We start from the raw sequence: 23,815 nt of genomic DNA, 5'->3' as shown, positions 1-23,815 counted from the left end.
CCATCCAGCCACCTCATTCTCTGTCGTCCCCTTCTTCTCTTGCCCTCAATCTTTCCCAGCATTAGGCTCTTCTCCAGTGAGTCCTTCCTTCTCATTAGGTGGCTAAAGTATTTGAGTTTTAGCTTCAGGATCTGGCCTTCTAAAGAGCAGTCGGTCCCTCATGGTTAAACAGACCTTATCCATCACCTATCTTTCTTTGTCACCCGTTTCATCAATTTCCATAAAAAGTCTTTTTAACAACTATGTTTTCTATGTCCAGCTCTGAGTGTAGCTGCTAGATTAGCTGCTATTCTTTAAGGTCTCTCTTCTCTCTGGTTACAGCCAGCTACTTCGGCAGAACCGGTAGCTAATTCTTTGTTGCCCAGGCCCAGAATGAACTTCCGGAAGCGGCATCCACACAGAGAACCGGTTCTTCACATATTTGAATCCCACCACTGGTTACAGCACATTAGCAGATATGCTCAGAGACAAATCTACTGCAAGCATGGTGGGGCAGTACTGGAAACTAGGATTTTCCCATGCTAGGCAGTAAGGAAGATCCCACTGTGAAAACAGGATTTATTTTTTCCCCTGCTAACCTTTCTAGAAAAGGGGGATTTTCATGTCAGCACAAGTGGAAAGCCGGAGGAAGGAAGGCCTATAAAGTTGTGTGTATGTACAAATGCCTGTGGATATGACAGACAGTGCAAGAGAGGGGAAGGATGTTTGTGTGCCTCTCTGATTGGAAGGTGAAAACACATTTCTGTGTGGTTATTTATCAGGGGAATGCTGTGTGTCTGTTTCCTGTTTTTTATGGAACTATCTTAAGATAACTTTGACAAAAGACGGAGTTTAACCTATCCCTAAGGAATCAACAGCTTGCACACTATTTGATAACCAAGCCTGCTGTTCTCCATGACTTTCCTTTATTAAAACAAACTCAGTGGGAAAAGCATCCAGAAAACTCACACACTGCTATGTCGTAGGCAATGTTTAGACATACCCAGTCTAAATAATTTACACAGATAACATTTAGGGCAAGATCTACTACACAGCTAGAAAAGTTATCTGAGTTTTGGGATAGAAATTGTCTCAGCCCAGCCCAAGTCACACCGATGATTTTCCACGTCAATTATGACTTGCCCCCTGCAACAAGAATAGGTGGAAGGTGTAAACTCGTATTATATAACCAATCTTATCACGGATACCTTAGCAAAATCTGTAAAGACTTTCAAAATAGTATTCATGCCATCTAAGAAAATAAAATATATAATACTTGAGGTATGTAGATCTGGATCCTAAGGTAGGTTAATGCAAAGAAGTTTGTAGAAGAAAAGCGTGCCACCCCTTCCACTGCTAGAAAAACGTGGCCTTCTTTCCCCCTCAAAAAAAAAGTGAAGGTTTCCCCTGACCAGTTGTGTCCAACACTTGGGGGCAGTGCTCATCTCCATTTCTTAGCCAAGGGAGCCAGCATGGGTTGAAGACCCTTCCATGGTCATGTGACTGGTATGACAATGCACCAATGTGCATGGAATGCTGTTACCTTCCCACTGAAGTGATACCTATTTATGTACTTGCATTTAGCAATAGCACTTAGACTTATATACCGCTTCATAGTGCTTTACAGCCCTTTATAAGCAGTTTACAGAGTCAGCATATTGGCCCCAACAATCTGGGTCCTCATTTTACCAAGGATGGAAGGCTGAGTCAACCTTGAGCCACTCAGAATCAAACTCCTGGAGTGAGCAATTGAATTAACCGGCAGTACTGCATTCTAACCACTGCACCACCAGGGCTCTTATTTGCATGCTTTCAAACTGCTAGGTGGGCAGGAGCTGGGGCATGGTACTTGGTCTCAAACTGCCAAGCTTCCAGTCAACAAACCCAGAATCTTAACTATGCCTTTCCCCCCAGTTCCTCCAAAAACTAGTTCCAGAGGATGGAGATGGGGCGAGGTGGGACAGAAATGGAGAGATTTTCATTTGTGATTCTCCCCAAACAAGTTACATTTGGAACCCATGCTAATTTTGGATGGTTTCCCTCGTCCTTCTCCAATTTTGGATTTTCCAGGAGACCCCCCCCCCAAACCTTGGGAAGGGGATAAGCGTAGGTAATTGCAATAAGGAGGAAGGAAATGAAAATTTTCTTTTCATTAAAGTTATTTCATATATTCTATATAAGGCTCTGGGATGAAATGGAAGCAACTGCAACCAAGACACGCTTATATCATTCTTGGACTATTTCTAAACACTCAATGAACTTAAAATCTCACTGAAATGCTCTCATTTTTATTTACTTTTTATTATAAGCAATATATTGAGAGCTATATATTCCAGAAACAGAGAAGAAAATATAGTAGATAGAACGGATGCAGCAGACTAAAAGGTGCCTGAACAAATTCAGAACATCATTCAACCTATTAGGTTCATGACTCTTTAATTTAGTTCTCACTGTAGTATTAGAGGCTGTGAGCCAGCATCCAAAGATACACTGGCTGCTACAACACAGATTCAATATACACAGGCCTTGGCTTCCAACAGGGCTCTTCTTAAAACAGCTTAAGTGTCTTTTAATTGAATTGTAATGCAAAGGAACATTGTATTTCTGATATTAAATGTCATAGCTGGTGAGAGTTCGTAGACTCTCAAAACACTGAGGTTTTGTAAACCAACATTGATTAGAATCAAGTCTGGCAACAGAACAGTTAAACTCAAAATGAGTGTTCATCTTGGGAATGTAATGCTTTATAATTGAAGAAGGGATTGTGCAAAAAGTTCATGAATTGGGGCTTTTACAGAGCTCATTATTGGAGAGCTATAAAAGCACTGCTGGTTGAAAGTTGTTGTTAACAAGGTAAAAAGCCTGAAAGCTGCATTACAATGGAAGCATAAGTAATATGTGATAACATGCTATCTGCAGAATGGTTCTCGCCTAAAAGTAAAATCAATTTGCTGGCAGCATGGCCAGCTATGAAAACCATTTAAATCATGAGTTCTGAACCAAGCGCGGGCAAATTACAAAAATAAATTACTATTCACTCAATCGCACTTAAAAGGGATTATAATTGTCCCGATTCATGATTTACTTACATTTTAATAATGAACATTCTGGGTTAAAACAAGATCTAATCCTCCTGGAGTTTTCTAAATTCACAGCTATTCAATCTCCCTCAGGGCCTTTCACCTATCATAGTATACACTCCCATAATAGGAATGGAGGGATGCTAACAACTTGGCATTTATATCCCAAGAACACTTGAAAGATGCTAATCTGCTTTTCTTGGATCACTGAATTTTGCATCCACTTTTAGTTGTGGTCAAAAGTCTCTCCCAGTAAAAATAAGTTTTCAACTGCTCCTCATCAAAGCCTTTTTTTAAAAAAAAAATCCAAATCGAAAGCACCAGAGAGCTGTGAATAAGCTACGTTGTGCAAAAGCCCCCCCCCATGCTAATTGTTAGGGTACCAGGGAATCAGGTAACTCCTGAATAGTATACACAGCACAGCTTAGGAAAGATCAGATCCTTGCGAAGGAAGGAACTTAAGTTACAAGAACTCATCAAACTAATGAGCTAAAAGCACATCAGTCCTTCCTTTCTAAAGCATAGGGAAAATGTCTTCCACCCCACTGATATGCAGTGAAAACGGGGGGGGGGGTGTTTGAGGGAAGGAGGAAATGGCTGTATTACTAGCGACAACCCCAATTGTCTCGGAAGATGGGACATTCCTTTTCTTTTCTTTTTTTCCTTTATTCTTTCCAACCAAACTGAAAATAAATTACATAAATTGGTTTGGGGCTTTCTCCATCAGCAGGACAACTCTTCACCGTGACTAAATTAGAAAGAGGGGGGGAAAGAAAGACTGAGCTTGAAATACCATTTGCCCTAAATCCTAAAAGTGTATTGTAATGGAAGAGGCAGTAAGGTACATCTAGGAAAGCTCCACTTTAAGCCATTTCCCTCCTGGTCATGTGACCCAGAGCTAAAGGTTTGCAGCCTGGCAAACACATTACCTCATCACAGAGAGGGAAAAAATACAGATGCTTCCTATGGACACTGCTGGCAGCGGGGTTGAAATTCCAGAGCCTATGTTCTGCCTGCTTTCCCTATCTTATTTGTAAATCCAGAATCTCCTTGAGCTAAATATTGTAGAAAGGCTTCAGAATAACTTCATGGTGAAAAGAGCTGCTATGAAATAAGCATGTGAGAGAAAAAGCAAATCCAGCTGATAGCTTTTTCTGTCAGATGCAAGTTGAAGATAACTTTTGGATATCATTCTGACACCTCTTTTCTAGCAGGTATTGTTTCCTGGGAACATACACAAGACTTTGGGTCTTATCCATCTGGTTGTCTCTATATTACCAGAAATACTGTGCATTCTGTATTATTTTTAGCCAACAAGATACATTCAGGCTCAGAAAATGAACTTAACGGTTACAACTGTTTTCCATAGGAGGCTTCTCATGATTTGCCTTGGAAATCACCTTAGTCAACTTGGCAAGATGGATGGCATAGAAGTCTAATAATAAATAAAATAAAAATTCCAGAGGCAACAGATAATCTTTAGGGCTAGCTGCCACTGACAATCTGATTTTCCATGAAGACAATCTGACCCTCATGCCAGCAGAGTTTCTCTTCCTGATATCTCCTCAAAACTGATTCCCTAAATTACTGTGGTTTGTGTATTCTTTAAATAAAATGTAAACTGTCTCTCTAGCCCCCGTGCCTATATCTAGCGCTAGAGAGAGAATTCTTACTGTTTTATTTGAACTAATGAGAGTCAGTCAAGCTCAGGGTCCAGATCATTCAGCTTGCTTGCTCCAAAGCATTACCAAGTTGTATCTTGATCCAACACCACAAGCTCTACAGAGCGTTCAAAACTGTTCCTGGAGGATGGGAACTTTGGTACCGTATAGCAATGAATTAGGATTAATATCTAATTGAAATGGTATCTGAGTGCACACAGGCTAAATCCTTTGATATTCAGAGCTGGAGGAAATGAGGAGTCACAGATTCTGGGCACTGCAAGACATGATAAACTACTAGGCTGTGTGAATTGAGAATGAACTCTCTATTGGTCACTTCCTCAACCCTGCATCTGCCCATTCTGCTTTTAGCTGGCCACTGTTCCTCTTCCTTTCACAAATTCCAGTTAACTGCAGGTCTCTGTGGCATTTTAGATTTGAAGCCTCCACCACACACAAAAAAATTGCTTCAGAGATAACTGAATGCACATGTAGCACTTGACTGTAACTCAATAGATTAAATATGTATTTTCCCACCATTGTTTGCAATTGACCGGTGCTATGTCAGCTTCTTTGTGAACCTCAAAGCATCTTTAGGTCTTCTACTTCAAAACACTGCAGTGTTGTAAAAGGAATAGTTAGGGTTGTGCCAATTGATGGCCATTTATCATTCTCCGAAACTTGGGCACACCCTTCCAAAACGTGTTGATAGAAGAGGACAATTATTAAATATTAATAATATTAAATATTGGCTATTAATAACTCATGGTTCTGGGCAACTTAAAAATACAGTCATGAAATTCATAAAAATCTAAAAGGTTAAGTTTCATATCTACAATTGAGACCTAAATATACCTTCACTGGTGCAGAAAATGTGTCTTAGAATAATACCAACATTCTTTTTTACCCAAAATTAAGTACTAACAAACTTCCAGAAGAACTTGAATCATGACCTCTAATAGTTTTATGTGCAGCTTTTCCTCTATCTCTTGCATGACATAAGAAGAACTGAAGAAACTTTATCTAATCTGGGTTAGATAAAGCAAATTTTAGCATGACCAGACAGTAATTTATCATTTGGCTAATTAATTTATTTTTGATGTGTGTGATGAGTCTTAGCAGTTTATAACCATTATAACAATGTAAGCTACCAACTGATATTAATAAAATAATTGCAAAAATAGCTAAAAAAATTACTAAGCAGGTTTAATTACTCAAAGCCAATAAAAAAGGTAGGCACCAACCACAATATTTGTCCCTAAAGAGATCTGTTTATCAATCTTACGAAACAATCATTAAAACAAAGCAGCTTCAAAAATTACGCTTAGTAGAGTTTAAAAATCGGTGGTTAAAAATTACATTTCCTTTCCAGATCTGGATGTCATTACAAGAAAGTTCATCCAAAAAGGGAACTAAAGCAAGCTTGAAGGGACTACAAATGCTAGTGGATAGTTTGCCAACACATTACACTATATTGTGGTAAGAAACAGTAATAGCTACAAATCTATTTCTGCAAACACGCCTCTGCTAGATTATTTTAAACAACAAGACAGCTGGGGAAAACTTAACTTTCTTCAATTTACTCATAATGGCTGTAATTCCAAATAAGCCACCACTTCAGCCTCTATGACACTGGCTGGAATATCTATCTGGGAGACTAGCAAACCGTCTCCAAGAATCTCTTGCTATGTTATCTGGTAAGACACCTTCATCATTTATATCTACTGTTATCTCATGTTCAAATCACTCAATCACGGCTTCATAGAGACCAGATTTTTTTTAAGGAAATGACATCATTTTGTATAACACAACAGTGGCCAAAAATATTGTAAAGACCAAATATTTTAACTTTTAAATTTAACCAAAATGGTTAAAATTATGTTTGAAAAAAATTAAAGAGATCACACTCTCATGAGACCACTCATGAGAACACAGAAATATACTGAGATTAAGGTTATTTTATGAAATATTTGTCATTTTACATTTTATGAAATGTATTTGTTTGACCACATTTATATAAACCAATCTAACTTACTGGGTACAGGAGCAAACTAAGACAGAATATCTTGACAATAAACACATTCCAACCACCCAAATAATAAAAGCAATTATAAGAAAAGAAACCCAAACATAGAATACAAAAAGTTCCATTTGAACAAAACCTTTTTAAGGGCCTTCCTGAATAAAAGGGGTGCAATCGTACCGCTGACAGGAGAATATGTCCTGCTTTTTGAAATCTACTACCAAGAAGTCTGCTATTTCAGTGTTCTTTGATCTTCTGTGCAGTGGTGGGATTCAAATATGTGAACAACCAGTTCTCTGTGTGGATGCCGCTTCCGGAAGTCCATTCTGGGCCTGGGCAACAAAAAATTAGCTACCGGTTCTGCCGAAGTGGTGCAAACTGGCTGAATCCCCACCACTGCTCCTGTGGTGGTGAGGTGAATTCTGCATAGATTTTCCCTTGTTTTGTTTTTTAAATCAGACAGCCAGAATCATTCTTGGTAAGGCAAAAATAAATCCCCATCCTTCATCAGAGTACTAACTACCACCACTCTGAGTCAGGCCCAGTAGTTTACCAGCAGCCAAAATTGATCCTAGCTCGTAGTAACAGCTTTCTTCAACTACTGTAGCAATCTGGCTGCAGCCTTTCTATACAAGTTATAGCTTCTAGGCCATCTTCAAAGGGTTAGGGTGTCGATGTACATCTAAAAGCAAATACTGGGACTGATGTTAGCTAATAAGCCCAAGGTTTACAGCAATACTATTCTGTCTTGCTATGTTGAATCTGAGCTTAATTTCCTTACCCACAACCTAGCAGTAGTTAGACATTGATTCAAGCTATGTACGGGATTTCGAGTTTTGCATGAGGTGGTAAAATAAATCAGAATACTGATGCCATCTCATTCCAAACTGATGGATAACTTCTCTCATATAACTAATAAGGGGAAGGAACTAAGTCCTGTAAGATTCTAAAATGGTGCACCCAAGGACCTAATCAATATTTGTCCATGATCCTGACTAGCCTACCTACTTAGTTAGTAATGGAACCAATATAGCATGGCAGCTCCTACTCCCAACCATTTCAGGTGGTCTTAAAGACTATCATGGTCAACAATATTAAATGTTGCCTAAGTGTACAAAATGAGGAGTACATTCTCTCATCCAGGTCCCAATCAAAGTAATCTATTAGAGTGATTAATGTAATTAGCCTGATTTTTAATCAGAGCTCTGCAGTGCAACCTACAGCTCCTTTTCAACATTTGTTTTCTAAAAACGTGTCAGAAGAAATGTATCAAGTATGGTTGGATTGACAAGCAATCTCTTCAAAGAGTGTGTGTGTGTGTGTGTGTAACATTGCCTACTTCAAGACTACCGTATTTTCCGGCATATAAGACGACTTTTTAACCCATGAAAATCACCTCAAAAGTTGGGGGGTCGTCTTATACGGAAAATACGGTAGTAGCATCCCACCCCTCCAAAAGAACCAGCTGCTACTTCTCAAATCCAGCCAGACATGATCTGCCTGAAGGAACCAGAAAGGGCATGGATTTGGCCAACAGGTAGAAGGATTCATATTTCTAAGATCCTTATTGACTTCCTTATATTACATAAGCTCAAAACCATCCTAAGCTAAAATGAAAGACAATTCCTTCTAACACAAGGCCATTTTACACATATGTGTAATTCATGTGCACTCTAATACTCAGAAGTAAAAGCACATCCCCTGACACTTTCTTGGCCTTATTTTAGGGAAACAGTCTCTTAAAAATAAGTTGATTTCATACTTCTGACAGACTTATTTCCAAGGATATTTAACTCTAAATCAGAAAAGACAATGAAAAACAATACAATACACATTTTCTCAACAAACATTATCCTAACCTTATGTTTTAAGCATTTTTGGTAACGTACATGTTTGTGAAATCTTATTAGATTAAACAATATTACTGTCTGCCTTCTTTTATATGCATTTGAATTTCCATAGTTGAATCCATCACCAACTTCACTGTAAGGCACTGAATTTGACAGCAGTTGCTTGGCAACAAAATTAATAGTTTTCTCCATTGTACCTGTGGTGTTTGCATTCTCAAATTTTGGTAGAATTCACTCATATACAACTTCACTTGGTCCAACATATAAAACAGTCCAAGCAATTGCTGAAAAATAATGGTGCACTAATGGAAGATTGTAGCTAAGAGTGTGCACAGTCATTGGTGTTTATGTTCTACTAAACCAAACATGTCAAACTCACGTCACATGACATCATGCAACGTATCGGGACGGTTTTGCCATTGCCGGCAATGGGGTGGGCGCGGTTTCCGCATGGTGCATCCGGCCCGCATGCCAGCAGTTTGACACCCCTGTACTAAACTAACCAGGATGTGTAAGTATGTATGTATGAGATCAGTGAAAGGTAAACTGAACCTTTGAGTGTCACTGACAATTCATCTAAGCCTACATCTCCTACAAAAGTTTCAGAGATGAAGTTATTCTATAACTCAACAAAGGCAGACTGTTATTAATGAAAAATAAAACTATTTTGAACTACCATGTTAATGGGACAAACCCAGTTTACTTGGGATAGGAAGGCTTAAACATTTTTCACCTCTTTAACCAAAGGACTATATAAATGCTTTTTCAGCTTTTTTAGACAGCTTTTTCATTTTCCTCTGCAACTTTCTTTTTTATTGAAAAGTTTTACAATACATTTTTAAATACAAACCCCCCCTCCTCCCCCTACCCTCTCCCCAACCCCTCCCTACCCTACCCTCCCCCCTCCCCGACTTCCCAGAGCTAAATACAGGGTATAAAAATACAAACAAGCATAATCTAAAATATGCTAACAACAATAAGACATTAAGTTCTGTCGCACTTTAACTCTCCATCGTCAAAATATTAATAAAATAACTACTAAATAGTTATACATCATATAAATCCACTACTTATTCAAATGCTAAATGAAACTTTTTAGTCCCATATTTATTCTGAATATATTCAATCCTCTGCAACTTTTTGAGTAATGGGAAGGAACACTATGTTCTTCTATTGGATAATGCTAGCAATTTTTTTTCTGCAACCAAGTTAAATTAATGTTACAAAAAAAAAAAGTATTACTTGTGTAGGGTCGTAAATCTATTCTGGATAGCAGTTATTTGTAAATGGGAGTAGCAGTCAATAGGATTATTACAACTGCTTCCCCCAACCTTAAAGGGAAAATGGAGGAATTCAATATTCCACCGATTAATTATACTTTCTCCTATTAATGTTGATGGCTAGAGCAACATTTAAAGATAATTTTTGCTTATTTATTCAATTTGTATAGTTACCCACTCAACACGTGAGTCAGAGAGGCAACATCAACTAACTAAAAATATGAGGTATTCTACTCAGTAGTATAATAAGTTATGTTGCACTGCAGGCAATTGAAACCAACAAATACCAGGCAGGCTCATAAGACTTCCTGACCTAGGGGGAAAAAACAGGTCTTTAGGCAGGATTGGAACCATCCTGATCTCAAAGACAAAAGCTGTTCCATAGGTCAGCCATCACAATGAAAAAGGCCTTAGAGAGTCAGTTAGATCTAGCAGTTAAGGCACCAGACTTTAAACCGGGGAAACTGAGAATTCAAGTCTGGCCTTAGCCAAGAAAACCAACTGAGTGATATTAGGCCAGTCACTGTCCAACTTACCTCACAGAGTTATTGTTGTGGGGAAAATAAGAGAAGGAAGAAGCATTAGACACCGTATGCTCACTGACTTGAGTTGTTTATAAAAAATAATAAAGGCAGGATGTAAGTAAATAATATCACATGGTCCTACCAGAGGACACTAAAGCAATAGGAATTGAAACATGCCAACTCTATTAGATCTTATCAGACAGCCAAAAATAATCAGAGGTAATATACATATTTGCTATATAAAACATTATTTTAAATTATAAAATTACATTTTTAAAAGTTATTTCAAAAATATTAGGCGAGTTGGATTTATATATCATTATGCTTCTCACACTACCTTTATCTTTTATACTGATTTCTAAAACCTGTATCAAGGATCAACTCAAAATCTCTAACTTGAATCAAAGCAGACAGAAAATGTATAGCCAAACCAGTTCTCTGCACTAAAGGTACCTAATTAGAACATAAAAGACAGTCCCCTTTGAGGAAGAACAATTGCTGCAAAATATTTAACTGGAGCCCCCTTAAACACTATTATACAATCAAACTGAAAAGAGAATGGAGCATCAAAATAATAAAGAACTGACAGGAAATGAAGCATTTAAATCTCAAGTCTTCAGAGCTCTGAAGAGACATGTGATGTGCTCAATTATAATAATTGCAAAACAAAACTGACATCATAACATTAATAAACACAACAGCAAGGTTAATGCAGTTCAAAATAATTGCTCCACCAGTGTTCCAGGTATGGTGGCAAATAAATCACAAAATTTCCTATGCCAGAGCTTAATTACTGTGTATCTATTTAAAAAATGAAATCTGAAATCATCTTTGCACCAGTGAACAATTTGGTGGAAAAACTCATTGCTAGAGAAGGTTCTCAAATGTTTCAAAGCAGTTTTGTGGGGTATGACGCAGGATATTTGCCACGAGCTTCTACTGACTAAAGCAGGGGTGTCAAACTCAATTTCATTGAGGGCCGCATCAGCATTGCAATTTCCCTCAGGGGGCCGGGTGGGTATGGCCTGGGTGGGCATGGCCTACTGGGTGGGCATGGCTAGAGTGTGTATGGCCTACTGGGTGGGCATGGCCAGCTCTACATCGTTCGCATCAAGGGTGCCTATGGGGGCCTGCGCAGGAGTGGGACAGATCTGAGGGTCTCTGGCAGAAGGAGGGTCTCTGGGCCAGGGCCGTGGGGGCTGTTCCCTCACTGTTTCCAGGATGGCTTCATGGGCCACATGAAACCACTTCGCGGGCTGGATCTGGCCCCAGGGCCTTGTGTTTGACATGTCTGGACTAAAGTAAAAACAGAAGCAGGAGTGCACCTAAGCCAGTGGCTCCACCTTAAACTGGAATACCATTTTTTTAAAGCAGCAACTTTGAATTATTTCACAAAGTAACTGCTGACTTTCACTACAACTCTCACAACTTTTGCCATTGACAGTGATGGGTGAAGCTTCTGGAATTTGAAATCGTAAACATCTGGAAGGTACTGGATTGCCCACCTCTGTATTAAGCGTTACCCTGTTGCTTCATACACTAGTGTTTTAGCACACACTATTTCTATATGTTTATTTTCCTACCAACAGTGCTTTATATGCAACAGTGCTTTAAATTTACTACTCTGGGCACAGGAATATAAACTAAAATGTTAATGCTCATTGCACGAAACGCTATTCTTCTTCTGAAACAGAAGCCGGCGGCTATCATTTAGCAGTTTTCTTCCTTACTGTTAGAAGGGACAGTTGGCTGTCCATACATCTTAAAGTCGCCAAGTTTGTGAAACACTGATAGATGTTAAGACTAGCTGACTGATTTGACAGGATTAAGGATTTCAAGCCCTAAGGTGAAATGCACTCAAACCTCAGCACAATATAACACTTGGAAAATAATATCACAGACTTTAAGAAAAAAAAGCATGAATTATCATTTCATTTCCACTATTTTAAGATATGTATATTTATTTCATAGATATGATAGCATACTACTAGTTGCTTAGCAGTCTTCATATGTATGGTGAATTAAACTGGATTTTGGGGGGGAAATAAATTAACATATATTTAGATTAGTACCATCTTAATCTTAAATTATTTTCTAATAATTTTCAATCTGCAGCTTTTAGCTCTACCATAGCTTTTCTGAAACATACTGCAGCTGAGGTGGCCAAAATTCTATTTAAATTTTAATTCTATTTAAAAATTTCCTTGAATTGTTCTTTTTGTTTGTGGCTGTATGTTTCATATAGTTTTAAAAAACGCTGTTCAAGGCAAGGGAGATGGAACTACATAAATTAAGTTTATAATCCATCACCCTGAGTATTTATTAAAAGGTCTGCCTTCAAAAAATGAAGTTTTAAGAAAAATTATATTATCCCATGTATGATGTTTGTGATAAGCACACAACTTCCTTTCATATAGCCAAATAAAACACACCTGCATCCGTGAAGAACTGGCTATTCCCACAAAAACATTAGATAATTACATAATTTAACTTCCCGGGATGGTTCTTTGTCATCCTGACAATAGACATTTTCCCTCACAAAATTCCAGCAGGAAATGTTGCTCCATAATCCATACTATGGAACATTTTGCAATGATATAGACAAACTTCAACACCCTCTAGCTCAGTAGTTCCCAACCTTTTCTATACCCCACACCCCTAGAACGCTTCTGATATATTCTCGCACCCCTTACAAAAGTTCAAAATAACAGCAACAAATTATGCATATACACTATAATTTTGAAAACCCCAAGTTTTTGCACTCCCTGGAATATTGTCTCACACCCTCAGGGGATGCGAGCACCCCCGGCTGGGAACCCCTGCTCTAGCTGATGGATTTATTATTTATCATATGTATATAACTGCCCATCTTATAACAAACTCTGGGCATCTCCCAATCAAAATTTAAAATAACATTAAAAAAACATATTAAAACTATTAAAATCAAGTGCATAAATAAAAAAACTGAAGCCAATCTAGCTTTGAGGTGCATTCACCTCATCTTATCTTATTAGAGCCTATGGAACTCAATGGGATTTGAGCAGCCCATTGAAAAGTGGAAATCCATCCTTTGCAGTCCAGGTATTATATGTCTTTCAAGTGTATAAGGTGGGATTTTAAAATGTAGCCTACAGGTTGGCATAGCTTGCTGAAATATTTTCAAGCAACCAAGATTTTAAAGCCTACCTATAAATTAGATTTAATTCTGAGTTATACAGATAAAATCATATTTTACAAAGTTTAGGAGAATTTTTGCAATCAAGTTCATATACGGTAACTAAATCAGAGGGTTTTGAAAAAAAAATAATGGGTTGTATGTAGAATGATTAAACAACTACATTCAAATAGAAAATATAATTTTTGCTTTTACAAACAAGACAGTAGCTACTTGGTTTATATTACTTGCAATGCTGTAACTTTAGCCCTCAGTTTTAAATCTAGTTTCTCAAATATAGTTTGCACAGGTCCTTGATAGTAGTGACTAGAGTTATATTTCGATTTCATTGCCATGTGTTATTTGATTAGCAAGGAATGCATAGAAAGCAGGTTTACCTCAAATGGATAATGAGGGCACTCTAAAGGTCAAGAAATTTCAATTTTCTTGATTCAGAACTATTCACTTGATACACAGAAGCTGCACACTCTACTAGGAGTATATAGTCATTAAGTTTGCATTTTTCCCAGTAGAGTGAATTACCTGTGCTTACACATGCATTCAGACCTAGCAGAGATCAGCTACAAAGCAACCCTACAAGCTTGGGGGGGGGGGGAAACATGGTTGCTTTAAGTATTCAAAGGGAAGTGCTTTGCATGCATTCCCACATTCCAAATCACTTATTTCAAAGATTTGCACAAACTTACACTTTAACTCTGTATAAAATATTTAAAGCCAGCTCATTCTCTATTGGTTATGAATCAGGAAACAAACTGCTTAGTCCTTATAATCCCAGCTGAAAGTTGCAGATACTTACATACCAGAAAATAACTACAACTATCAAATACTTCTGATCAAAATATATCAGTTAATGTCATAACGCAACATAATATTTAGGATTAAAATGGGAGGACAAGGAAAGAGGGGCAAGAAGCCAGAATGTGACTTCTGCCAATTTCTCATGCATTATAGTCAAGAAACTAAGGGTTGCTAGATGACTTTCAAGACTTGGTTGACAATCAGACATACAGGTAGTCTTTGTTTAATGACCAGTTGTTTAGCAAACCTTCAAGGTTATGAGAGAGCTCCACAGAGCAATTTACAACTTCTGACAGCAACATTCCTCTCACAATCATATGGTTGAATTTTGGGCAGTTAGCAACCAACCGTTTGCAGCATCCTGCAATCACAATGCAATTATTTTCTGTAGCTTTTGTCAGTTTCCACCATTTACTTCCTGATAAGAATAAAATGCCCACTGAAGAAAATGGGTTTGTTAAAACAACCACTCCAAAAATCAGGTATGGTCAAATGGTGACCCATGTAACAACTACTGCAACTTATGACCTTAATTCCATGTCCAATTACAGTCAAGGACTATCTGTATTGACCTGTTCTGATGCTGGGTTATGAGAACCCTTCAAAGCTTGTTTCTTTTCAAATCCAAGGCATGGGCATAGATCTTTTTTATATATACTAACACTAACTAATACTTAGACTTATATAGCGCTTCACAGTGCTTCACAGCCCTTTCTAAGTGGTTTACAGAGTCAGCATATTGTCCCCAACAATCTGGGTCTCATTTTTCCAACCTTGGAAGGATGGAAGGCTGAGTCAACCTTGAGCCCCAGTCAGAATCGAACTCCTGGCATTCGGCAGAATTTAGCCTGCAATACTAAATTCTAACCACTGCACAACCACAGATCTTGATACATTATATACATTCTAACCCCAATGAAAAAAGCATATGATTAAGCTATTGATATATTGTATGAGAATAACTTGTCCAAAAACATGCTAAATGTTCTCGGTATCATCTGAGGTAGAAGCCAAACTACAAGTCTTTAAAATATTTCAGACTTGGGATATGTTGATCCTTTCAACTTTTTTTTCTGTAGACACAATTCTGTACACTAATAGTGAGCACAAATCAAGGAAATGGGGCCCTTTGTGATGCCAAATTTCAACGTTTCTCATCTCTTGCATGGCAAGCAGTAACTGTCAAGAGTCTGCCCTCTATACAACTGTTATGATTCAGGAATCCTGCTTTGAACACATGCATCTGGGCAGTGTAATCTCTTAAGTAGCAGATCAAGGATTTAAAATAGGAGCCTTTTAAACAGCAGTGAAGACTTGAGGGGGACAGGAAAGAGAAGCCACATGGTAAGCAGCAATTATTACCACGATCTTTCCTTTGATTAAATAAGTGACACAGAATATTATGTTTTATCAGAGAATTTAGACAAGTGCTTTGTTTATTGGCTTCTGCAATAACAGGACTAGACTCTTCCGTGTAGAGGGTCCAATTACCTTTAAGGGTTTTAAATCTATTACCAGTTCACTAAATACTAAGATCACTGCAGATGGGGACTGTAGCCAAGAAATTAAAAGACGCTTGATCCTGGGGAGGAAAGCCATGGCAAATCTAGACAGCACACTAAAAAGCAGAGACATCACCCTGTCAACAAAAGTGCGTATAGTCAAGGCTATGGTCTTCCCAGTTGCAATGTATGGCTGTGAAAGTTGGACCATAAGAAAGGCTCAGCGCCAAAGAATTGAGGCCTTTGAGCTATGGTGCTGGAGAAGACTTCTGCGAGTCCCTTGGACTGCAAGGCGATCCAACCGGTCAGTCCTAGAGGAGATCAACCCTGACTGCTCTTTAGAAGGCCAGATCCTGAAGCTAAAACTCAAATACTTGGCCACCTGATGAGAAGGGAGGACTCACTGGAGAAGAGCCTAATGCTGGGAAAGATTGAGGGCAAGAGAAGAAGGGGACGACAGAGAATGAGGTGGCTGGATGGAATTACTGAAGCAGTAGGCGTGAGCTTAAATGGACTCCAGAAGATGGTAGAGGACAGGAAGGCCTGGAGGAACGTTGTCCATAGGGTCGCGATGGGTTGGACACGACTTCGCAACTAACAACAACAAATAGTGAGCTTTTTCTAAAAGGCTGTATACAAAACATACCCTTTATCTAATATACTAAAACAGGGGTCTTCGAACTTGGCACGCTGGCTGAGGAATTCTGGGAATGTAAGCCCACAAGTCATAAAAGGGTCAGGTTTGAAAACCCCTGTACTAAAATGTTTCTCCTTTGCTGCCAAACACACAAGTTGAACTTCAAGTTATATCTGAATACACAAATCCTGAAACTGTTTCAAATAGTACTATGAAGGTATGAAAGGCCATTCATACATACATTCTATAATAGTTTAGTGACCACTAAGAAGTGCAAGATAGTAAGTGGACATCCACCTATATCACAAAAATCTTTGCCAAAATAAATCAGTTCCATATATAAAAGGTAAAGCGTGCTAGTCGCTTCCAACTCTAGGGGCCGGTGCTCATCTCCGTTTCAAAGCCGAAGAGCCAGCGCTTGTCCGAGGACGTCTCCGTGGTCATGTGGCCGGCATGACTAGACCCCAAAGGCACACGGAACGCTGTTACCTTCCCACCGTAGTGGTCCCTATTTTTCTACTTGCATTTTTACGTGCTTTAGAACTGCTAGGTTGGCAGAAACTGGGATGAGTAACAGGCGCTCACTCTGTTACGCGGCACTCGGGATTCGACCCGCCAAACTGCCGATCTTCTGATCGACAAGCTCAGCGTCCTAACCCACTGAGCCACCGCGTCTCTTCCAGTTCCATATATACTTTATCATAAATACATTCATTTTTCAGTTATTACAGTACAGAACAAAATTAAACTAAATTGCAAGGGAAGATTGTTTGTATTGAAACTTAAGTCAAATAATTCAGTAGTCAGATAATTACTATTCTATATTTTCCCTTTTCCAACAGGTTTATTCTGATCATGGGTCCTCTTAATCATTTTTTTCCTCTTGAGTATTTTCAAGCAATTAAAAGCACCTCAATATTCAGCTTCCATCTATTCTGCAACAGAAAAATGTATTGTAGTTCTAGCTGGGTGATTCTGCTTTTCAAAACCATATGTCCAGCACAAATATTCATTTGAAAACCATATTTATAACTAATTAACAAAAGAGTATAAAAGCATGATTAAAAATAGAAAATATAACATCTTTAATGTGGCAATTCAGATTCCATATGGAGAAACTAAAGCCATCATAGTTGAGAGCACATGCCACTATGAATTTCAAGTGGGCCTACAATTGTAATATTCTGGATAGTCACCAAACAGGAAAGTGGTATTTTTCTGATTGCCTAATAGTGTAAGATAATAAAATATATCTGCAGAAACTCGTAATTCAAACTGTTTGGGGGAGTTGACTATTGACTCTTGGTAACCTTTTGGACTAGTCCCTGCAATCTTCTTGGCAAGATTGTGGAAGTGATTTGAGGCTGCCTTCTTCCTAAGGCAGAGAGAATGAGTGAATGGCTAACGTCACCCAACTGGCTTGGGTCCAAGGAGGGACTAGAACCATCCATCATCCTCCAGCTTTCTCGCTTGGTGCCTTAATCATTACACCAAACCAGCTCTTAATGCAAATTAGCCTATCCATATAAGAACCCAACATGACCTTGTGTGTAATCCAGGGGTGTCAAACTCAATTTCATTGAGGGCCGCATCAGCATTGCGGTTGCCCTCAAGGGGCTGGGTGGGTGTGGCCTGGGTGGGCATGGCCTACTGGGTGGGCATGGCTAGAATGTGTATGGCCTACTGGGTGGGCATGGCCAGGTCTACATCGTTCGCATCAAGGGTGCCTATGAAGGCCTGGGCAGGAGTGGGACAGATCTGAGGGTCTCTGGGCCAGGGCCAAGGCAGTGGGGGCCATTCCCTCACTGTTTCCAGGATGGCTTCACGGGCCGGATCCGGCCCCCGGGCCTTGTGTTTGACATGTCTGGTGTAATCTCAAGATCAGAGCCTTGGTGAGCCTTGGTGGAGCAGTGGGCTAATGCCTCCTTAAGTAACACCAGCTGCCTGCAATTAGTGCAGGTTCGCATCCCACCAGGCTCAAGGTTGACTCAGCCTTCCATCCTTCCCAGGTAGGTAAAATGAGGACCCAGATTGTTGGGGGCAATTAAGCTGACTTTGTAATAATGCCGCTTGGGTGTGTGTGTGTGAAAGCCCTAACAAGCAGGCATATACATAGAATGAAGGCTACTGCTAAGCTTGTAAGCCGCCCTGAGTCTTCGGAGAAGGGCGGGATACTGTATAAATGGAATTAAAATAAAATAAATAAATCAAAAGTCTATGGAGATTCTGAGTCATCCAGGTCATGGTTGTCCCAAAGGTGCTTTTTCAAGAGGCAACTGAACTTTGTTTTTCTTTAAAGACATTTCGCTTCTCATCCAAGAAGCTTCTACAGCTCTCAAGACCAAAGTGAATCATAGCTCTTTCCTTAGGATTGTAACTCCGTCCTTATATTATCCTTAACACCTATGTATAAGGTGCTTTAAATAGAGAAGGCTGACTGAGGTTATAAAATATTTAAAGCTAAACCTTAGAAATACATTGCCACACGCACTAGAAAGGTCAAGTCTATCTTAAAGGAAATAAAGCCTTGGACAATGTGCCTTTGTATGTAAGCTTGGATAAGAACTGAACCAAAAATTAAATCAGACATCTTGGTTTCTGAAGCATAATAGAAGGCATAATACAATAAAGGACTGAATTAGTTTACTGAAAGATATGTCCCTGAGTTCAATAACAGTGGTGTTATCCTCTAATAAGTATGTTTAGAATTTCATGGTGAATGTTTCTTTAAAAGATATAAAAGCACTAGGAGGAGATATACTGACTTCAGAAACTATGGAAATTGCTTTAACTATCTTCTATCAAAACATCCTTTCCTACATTACAGTTCTTTTTTGTCCAGACTTCCTGTAACTCACAACTTCCATCAACCTTCTCGTTTGTGTACAGGTAATCCTTGACTTACAACAGTTCATTTAGCGACCAAAGTTACAGTGGCAATGAAAAAAGTGACTTATGACCGTTTTTCACACTTACATTCATTCAGCATCCCCAGGGTCACATGATCAAAATTCAGACACTTGGCAAACTGACTCATATTTATGACGGCTGCAGTGTCCTGACGTCACATGTTCACCTTTTGTGATTTTATTTTATTTATTTTATTTTAATTCCATTTATATCCCGCCCTTCTCCGAAGACTCAGGGCGGCTTACAAGCTTAGCAGTAGCCTTCATTCTATGTATATGCCTGCTTATTAGGGCTTTCACACACACCCCAAGCGGCATTATTACAAAGTCAGCTTAATTGCTCCCAACAATCTGGGTCCTCATTTTACCTACCTCGGAAGGATGGAAGGCTGAGTCAACCTTTTCTGACAAGCAAAATCAGTGGGGAAGCCAGATTCACTTAACAACCACGTTACTACTTTAACAATGACAGTGATTCACTTAACAACTGTGGCAAGAAAGATTGGGGCAAAATTCATTTAATAACTGTCTCACCTAGCAACAGAAATGTTGGGCTCAATTTTAGTCATAAGTCGAGGACTACCTGTAGTTGGAATTAAAGCAATCATAATTCAAAATGGGCCCCCAATGGGAATCGTAAGTCCTTCTTTATCCCTGCCCTGAACAAACTGAAACCCTGGACTATGAGACTTCAAAGTCAAAAACATTGAACTCCAACAGTTTTTTGCCCACAAATGGAAAATAGTTACTTGTAAGGAGCAAAGTTCTCTTTGATAACATATTCTTTCCTGGAATATTCATTAATGTATAGATATTCCCAGAGAGGGGTACACTGATATTACAAGTTCCACAAATCAAGTGTATAAGAATGTCCCCAAACCCTCCACCAGTTAACGTAGAAAATCATCTCCAGCACATGATCTCAGGTGCATTGTCAAGAGACTTAATTAAGATGGTATCCTAACGATAATTGCATAGTATACCATTCTCGTTACCAGCTTTATTTTGCTGAAGAACACTCATTCTTGTTGTGGCATTTCGTTTTCCTAGACCAAGAAGCAGTCTCAACTATACAATATTACATACAAATTCTAGAGCATGCTTTTGATCTTGCTGTCTTTCTGCTATATAAACATGCGTTTAAAAACAAAATAAAAACATCTAGCCTGACTTAACCTTTTTGTAAGTCAAAAAAGTGAGATCCTAAAGTAATATGCAATCAATACTAATCAATCCTGCTTTACAACTACCAGTAGGTTCTGGAAAAAGAGGAATTCATGGCAGCTCTCTCCTGCGAAACCAACTCCTCGGCATAGAGTCCATATAGTTAATGGCAGCCTGTAGTCAAAATATTGAAATGCCTCCTTTTAGTATTATGGCCAATAGGTAAATACGTCATCTTAAATTGTATCATTTCTGAACACTGGTTTACAAAACTGTCTTGCTGGATCTCATATTTTCAAGAGTTCATTTAAGCAATGTCCATTGCCTAGCATACTTCAAAATTACTTTTTTCTGTATTTAAAATTCTTTACAATAGTAAGTATCCTCATAGATTTGAATAATTACAGGCATTTTGCTTCTTTTATATAGAACTGAGAAAGAAACCAACAGATGGAGGGAAACACACCCTATTTCCTCAAAAAGAAGATATGTGTAAAATTGCAGCTTAACTACCTGATTTTTCCACATTTACTCAGAAGTTCCCATGAGGTTTATAGGCACACTTATTTGTAAAGAAGAGTTGGTATTAGTTTTGAGCATACATACCATACCGGTAGATAGAAATCTCAATAATACTTAATCATGAAGATCTACTAAATTTGGATATATTTACTAGATGGACTGACATACCGATTTGATTCCGAAATCTTTGCAAAAGGTATACAGCCATGTTTTTCTGAATATAATTATACTTAGGGGTTAAGATTCTGCATGCTTTATAAATAGCTGTACTTATGAGTACAATGGACCTTAGCTGCATTATCTCACAGAAACTGGGAAGTAGAGGATTAAAAAAAAAACCTGGGTGCAAAGATTTTAAAGGATCACAGGGCAACCAAACTAGTAAATTTCAAAATTCAAAAAAATATAGCTCAAATATGTTGGCAGGAGAGAAATGGAAATTCTGGACAGGCATAAATACGGTAACGCTGTTTGCTTACTATTGAGGCAAAGGAGTTTATATGTGTTCAAGGACACCAGTACACTTTTCCCCAGCTGACTTCTGACATAAAAAACCAACAAAACAGCATCCAGTGGCTCCGACCATACAGAAAACCCCCGAGCAGCCTCCTAACTCAGGATTCCTCACTATCCAGTATTTTCTTCCTCACTTTAAAGAGGAACCGCGGTGTGAAGACAAATGTGGATTCGTCGAAATTCCTCCGCAGTAGCAAATCTTCTAGCGGGAAAAAAAGGAAGGAGGGAACGTGAAGTGCTTAAGCCTCTCTTGATCCTTTCATCCGCCCACCCCGTCCGGAGTCCACGATCCGCAGCCAAGCAAGCAGACAATCGGCACCAGCTGTGGCTAGCAGCAGTACGTTTTGCCCTCGAGCAACAATCAGCCAGAGATGGAAAAAATAAATAAAAATAAAGGCGAGAGACTCTTTCGCGGTCACCTTTCCAAAGCACCGTATGGCCCCGCTTGCGTCTTTAGGTCACAGAAACCAAGGGGGGGGGGAAAAAGGAAAACCACGGTGTCCCGTGCGAAACCTACTGCGCACTTCGTTGGATCTGGAAAAGAAACCAGCCCTGCCCCCCCCCTCGGCCTTAGGAAGCTTGGAAGGCGCCAAGCTTCAGCCAAGCCACCCACCCTCCGTTTAAGGCAGGGGTAGGCAACCTCGGCTCTTTTATGACTCATGGACTCCAACTCCCAGAATTCCTGAGGCAGCTATGCTGCCTCAGGAATTCTGGGAGTTGAAGTCCATGAGTCATAAAAGAGCCGAGGTTGCCTACCCCTGGTTTAAGGAGAGATGCAGTTTCGTACCAACAAGCAGATTCATTTCATTTTTTTTAAAAAAAGGAAGAAGTGAACGCGCCCGCTCTTCTTCTTCTTCTTCTTCTTCTTCTTCTTCTTCTTCTTCTTCTTCTTCTTCTTCTTCTTCTTCTTCTTCTTCTTCTTCTTCTTCTTCCGCCGACCCTGCCCTCCCAAAACAGCTGCTCCGACCGATTCCCCACCCTGCCACAGGAGCCTCCCAACATCCGTGGCTCAACAAAACAAAAGAAAAAGAAAAAAGCCGAGCAGAAAGTTACTGCTGCTCCCCCCCCCCTCCCGGCCTTGCGAGCCGCTGCAAACCAGCCCGGGAGCCTCGAATGCCGCCGTCGCCGCGGGGCAGACGCGCCTTAGCCAAAGTTACGGGTCGTCCCTTTCTCACGATCTGCCCCTCATCGGAGCCCACCATCATCACACGTAGACAAGACCCTCTGCGGTTATACTTCTTTTCCTCCGCCAGCCCTTTGCCTTGGAGATGCGCCGGCATCAGGTAGCTATCGCCTCCTCGGTTGCTCCCCCCCCCCTTTTTTTTTTTCGCGGCTCACCTGCCAAAGAGTCTCGCCTCGCCGTCGCTGCCGCTCGGAGGAAAGACCGGTTTCCCGTCTCCAACTGGATTTCTTTCCCCCCCCCCCTCCCCGATTAAATAGGACACGCCTGACGAGGGAAAATTTCCAACGCGGCCAGAGGAGGCTTCTTCATCTCGCGGATTCCTCGCCCGGCTTTTGCTCTGCTGCTCGGGGCTTCCCTTCCCTCCTCTGGGATGGAACCAGAACACCGTTCGCACCTCGGCGGCCGCTGCCGGAGCTGTTACTAATAATATCAGCCACCGCACAGAAGCAAGACAGCGCGGCTAAGTCACGCCCCTTTCCCTCCGGCTCCGCCTCTTAAAAGCACCCAGGGGATTGGCTGGAGCTGAGCTGGAGCCTTTACGTAATCGACCCCCCCTTCTCTCTCTCTCTCTCTCTCTCTCTCTCTCTCTCTCTCTCTCTCTCCGCCCAGGGAAGTGAGGCCAGCAAATGGGTTACGCGCGCGGCGGGGGTTGGCTCTGCCTTCTGCGCCCTCCTCCGTCCGCAAAGGAGGGCGGGCCGCCTTCTCCTTCGGGCTGCTGGGATCGTTTACGTAACCGCTCCGCCCTTCGAGCTCTTTGGAGCGGCTTTGGCGCGCCTAGACCATTGAGTCTCCCGGCGGGGGGGGCGGACTGAAGCAAATGGGGCTTTTTGGGGGGGCGTCTCTTTCTGTCCCTCTCAAACACACACCCGTCGGTGTAAAGCAGGGGTCTTCAAACTTGGCCCTTTTATGACTTGTGGACTTCAACTCCCAGAATTCCTCAGCCAGCATGCCTGGCTAAGGAATTCTGGGAGTTGAAGTCCACAAGTCAGAAAAGGGCCAAGTTTGAAGACCT

General features: G+C 40.1%; 1 protein-coding gene across 4 annotated transcripts in view; it reads right to left on the bottom strand.

The window, feature by feature from the left end:
* The window catches only part of GALNT13 (polypeptide N-acetylgalactosaminyltransferase 13), a 206,813-nt gene extending 183,597 nt beyond the window's left edge, over positions 1–23,216 (bottom strand). For all 4 annotated transcript variants that reach the window (XM_081344089.1, XM_081344091.1, XM_081344092.1 and 1 more), the window contains exon 1: positions 22,959–23,216. The gene's annotated coding sequence lies outside the window, so the exon portion shown is untranslated. The remainder of the gene's footprint in view (positions 1–22,958) is intronic.
* Between the last annotated feature and the right edge of the window lie 599 nt (positions 23,217–23,815).

Source organism: Vipera berus, assembly GCF_964194415.1.
Source record: "Vipera berus genome assembly, chromosome: 1".
Taxonomy (NCBI): Eukaryota; Metazoa; Chordata; class Lepidosauria; order Squamata; family Viperidae; genus Vipera; species Vipera berus.
This window is presented reverse-complemented; position numbering and strand designations above follow the sequence as displayed.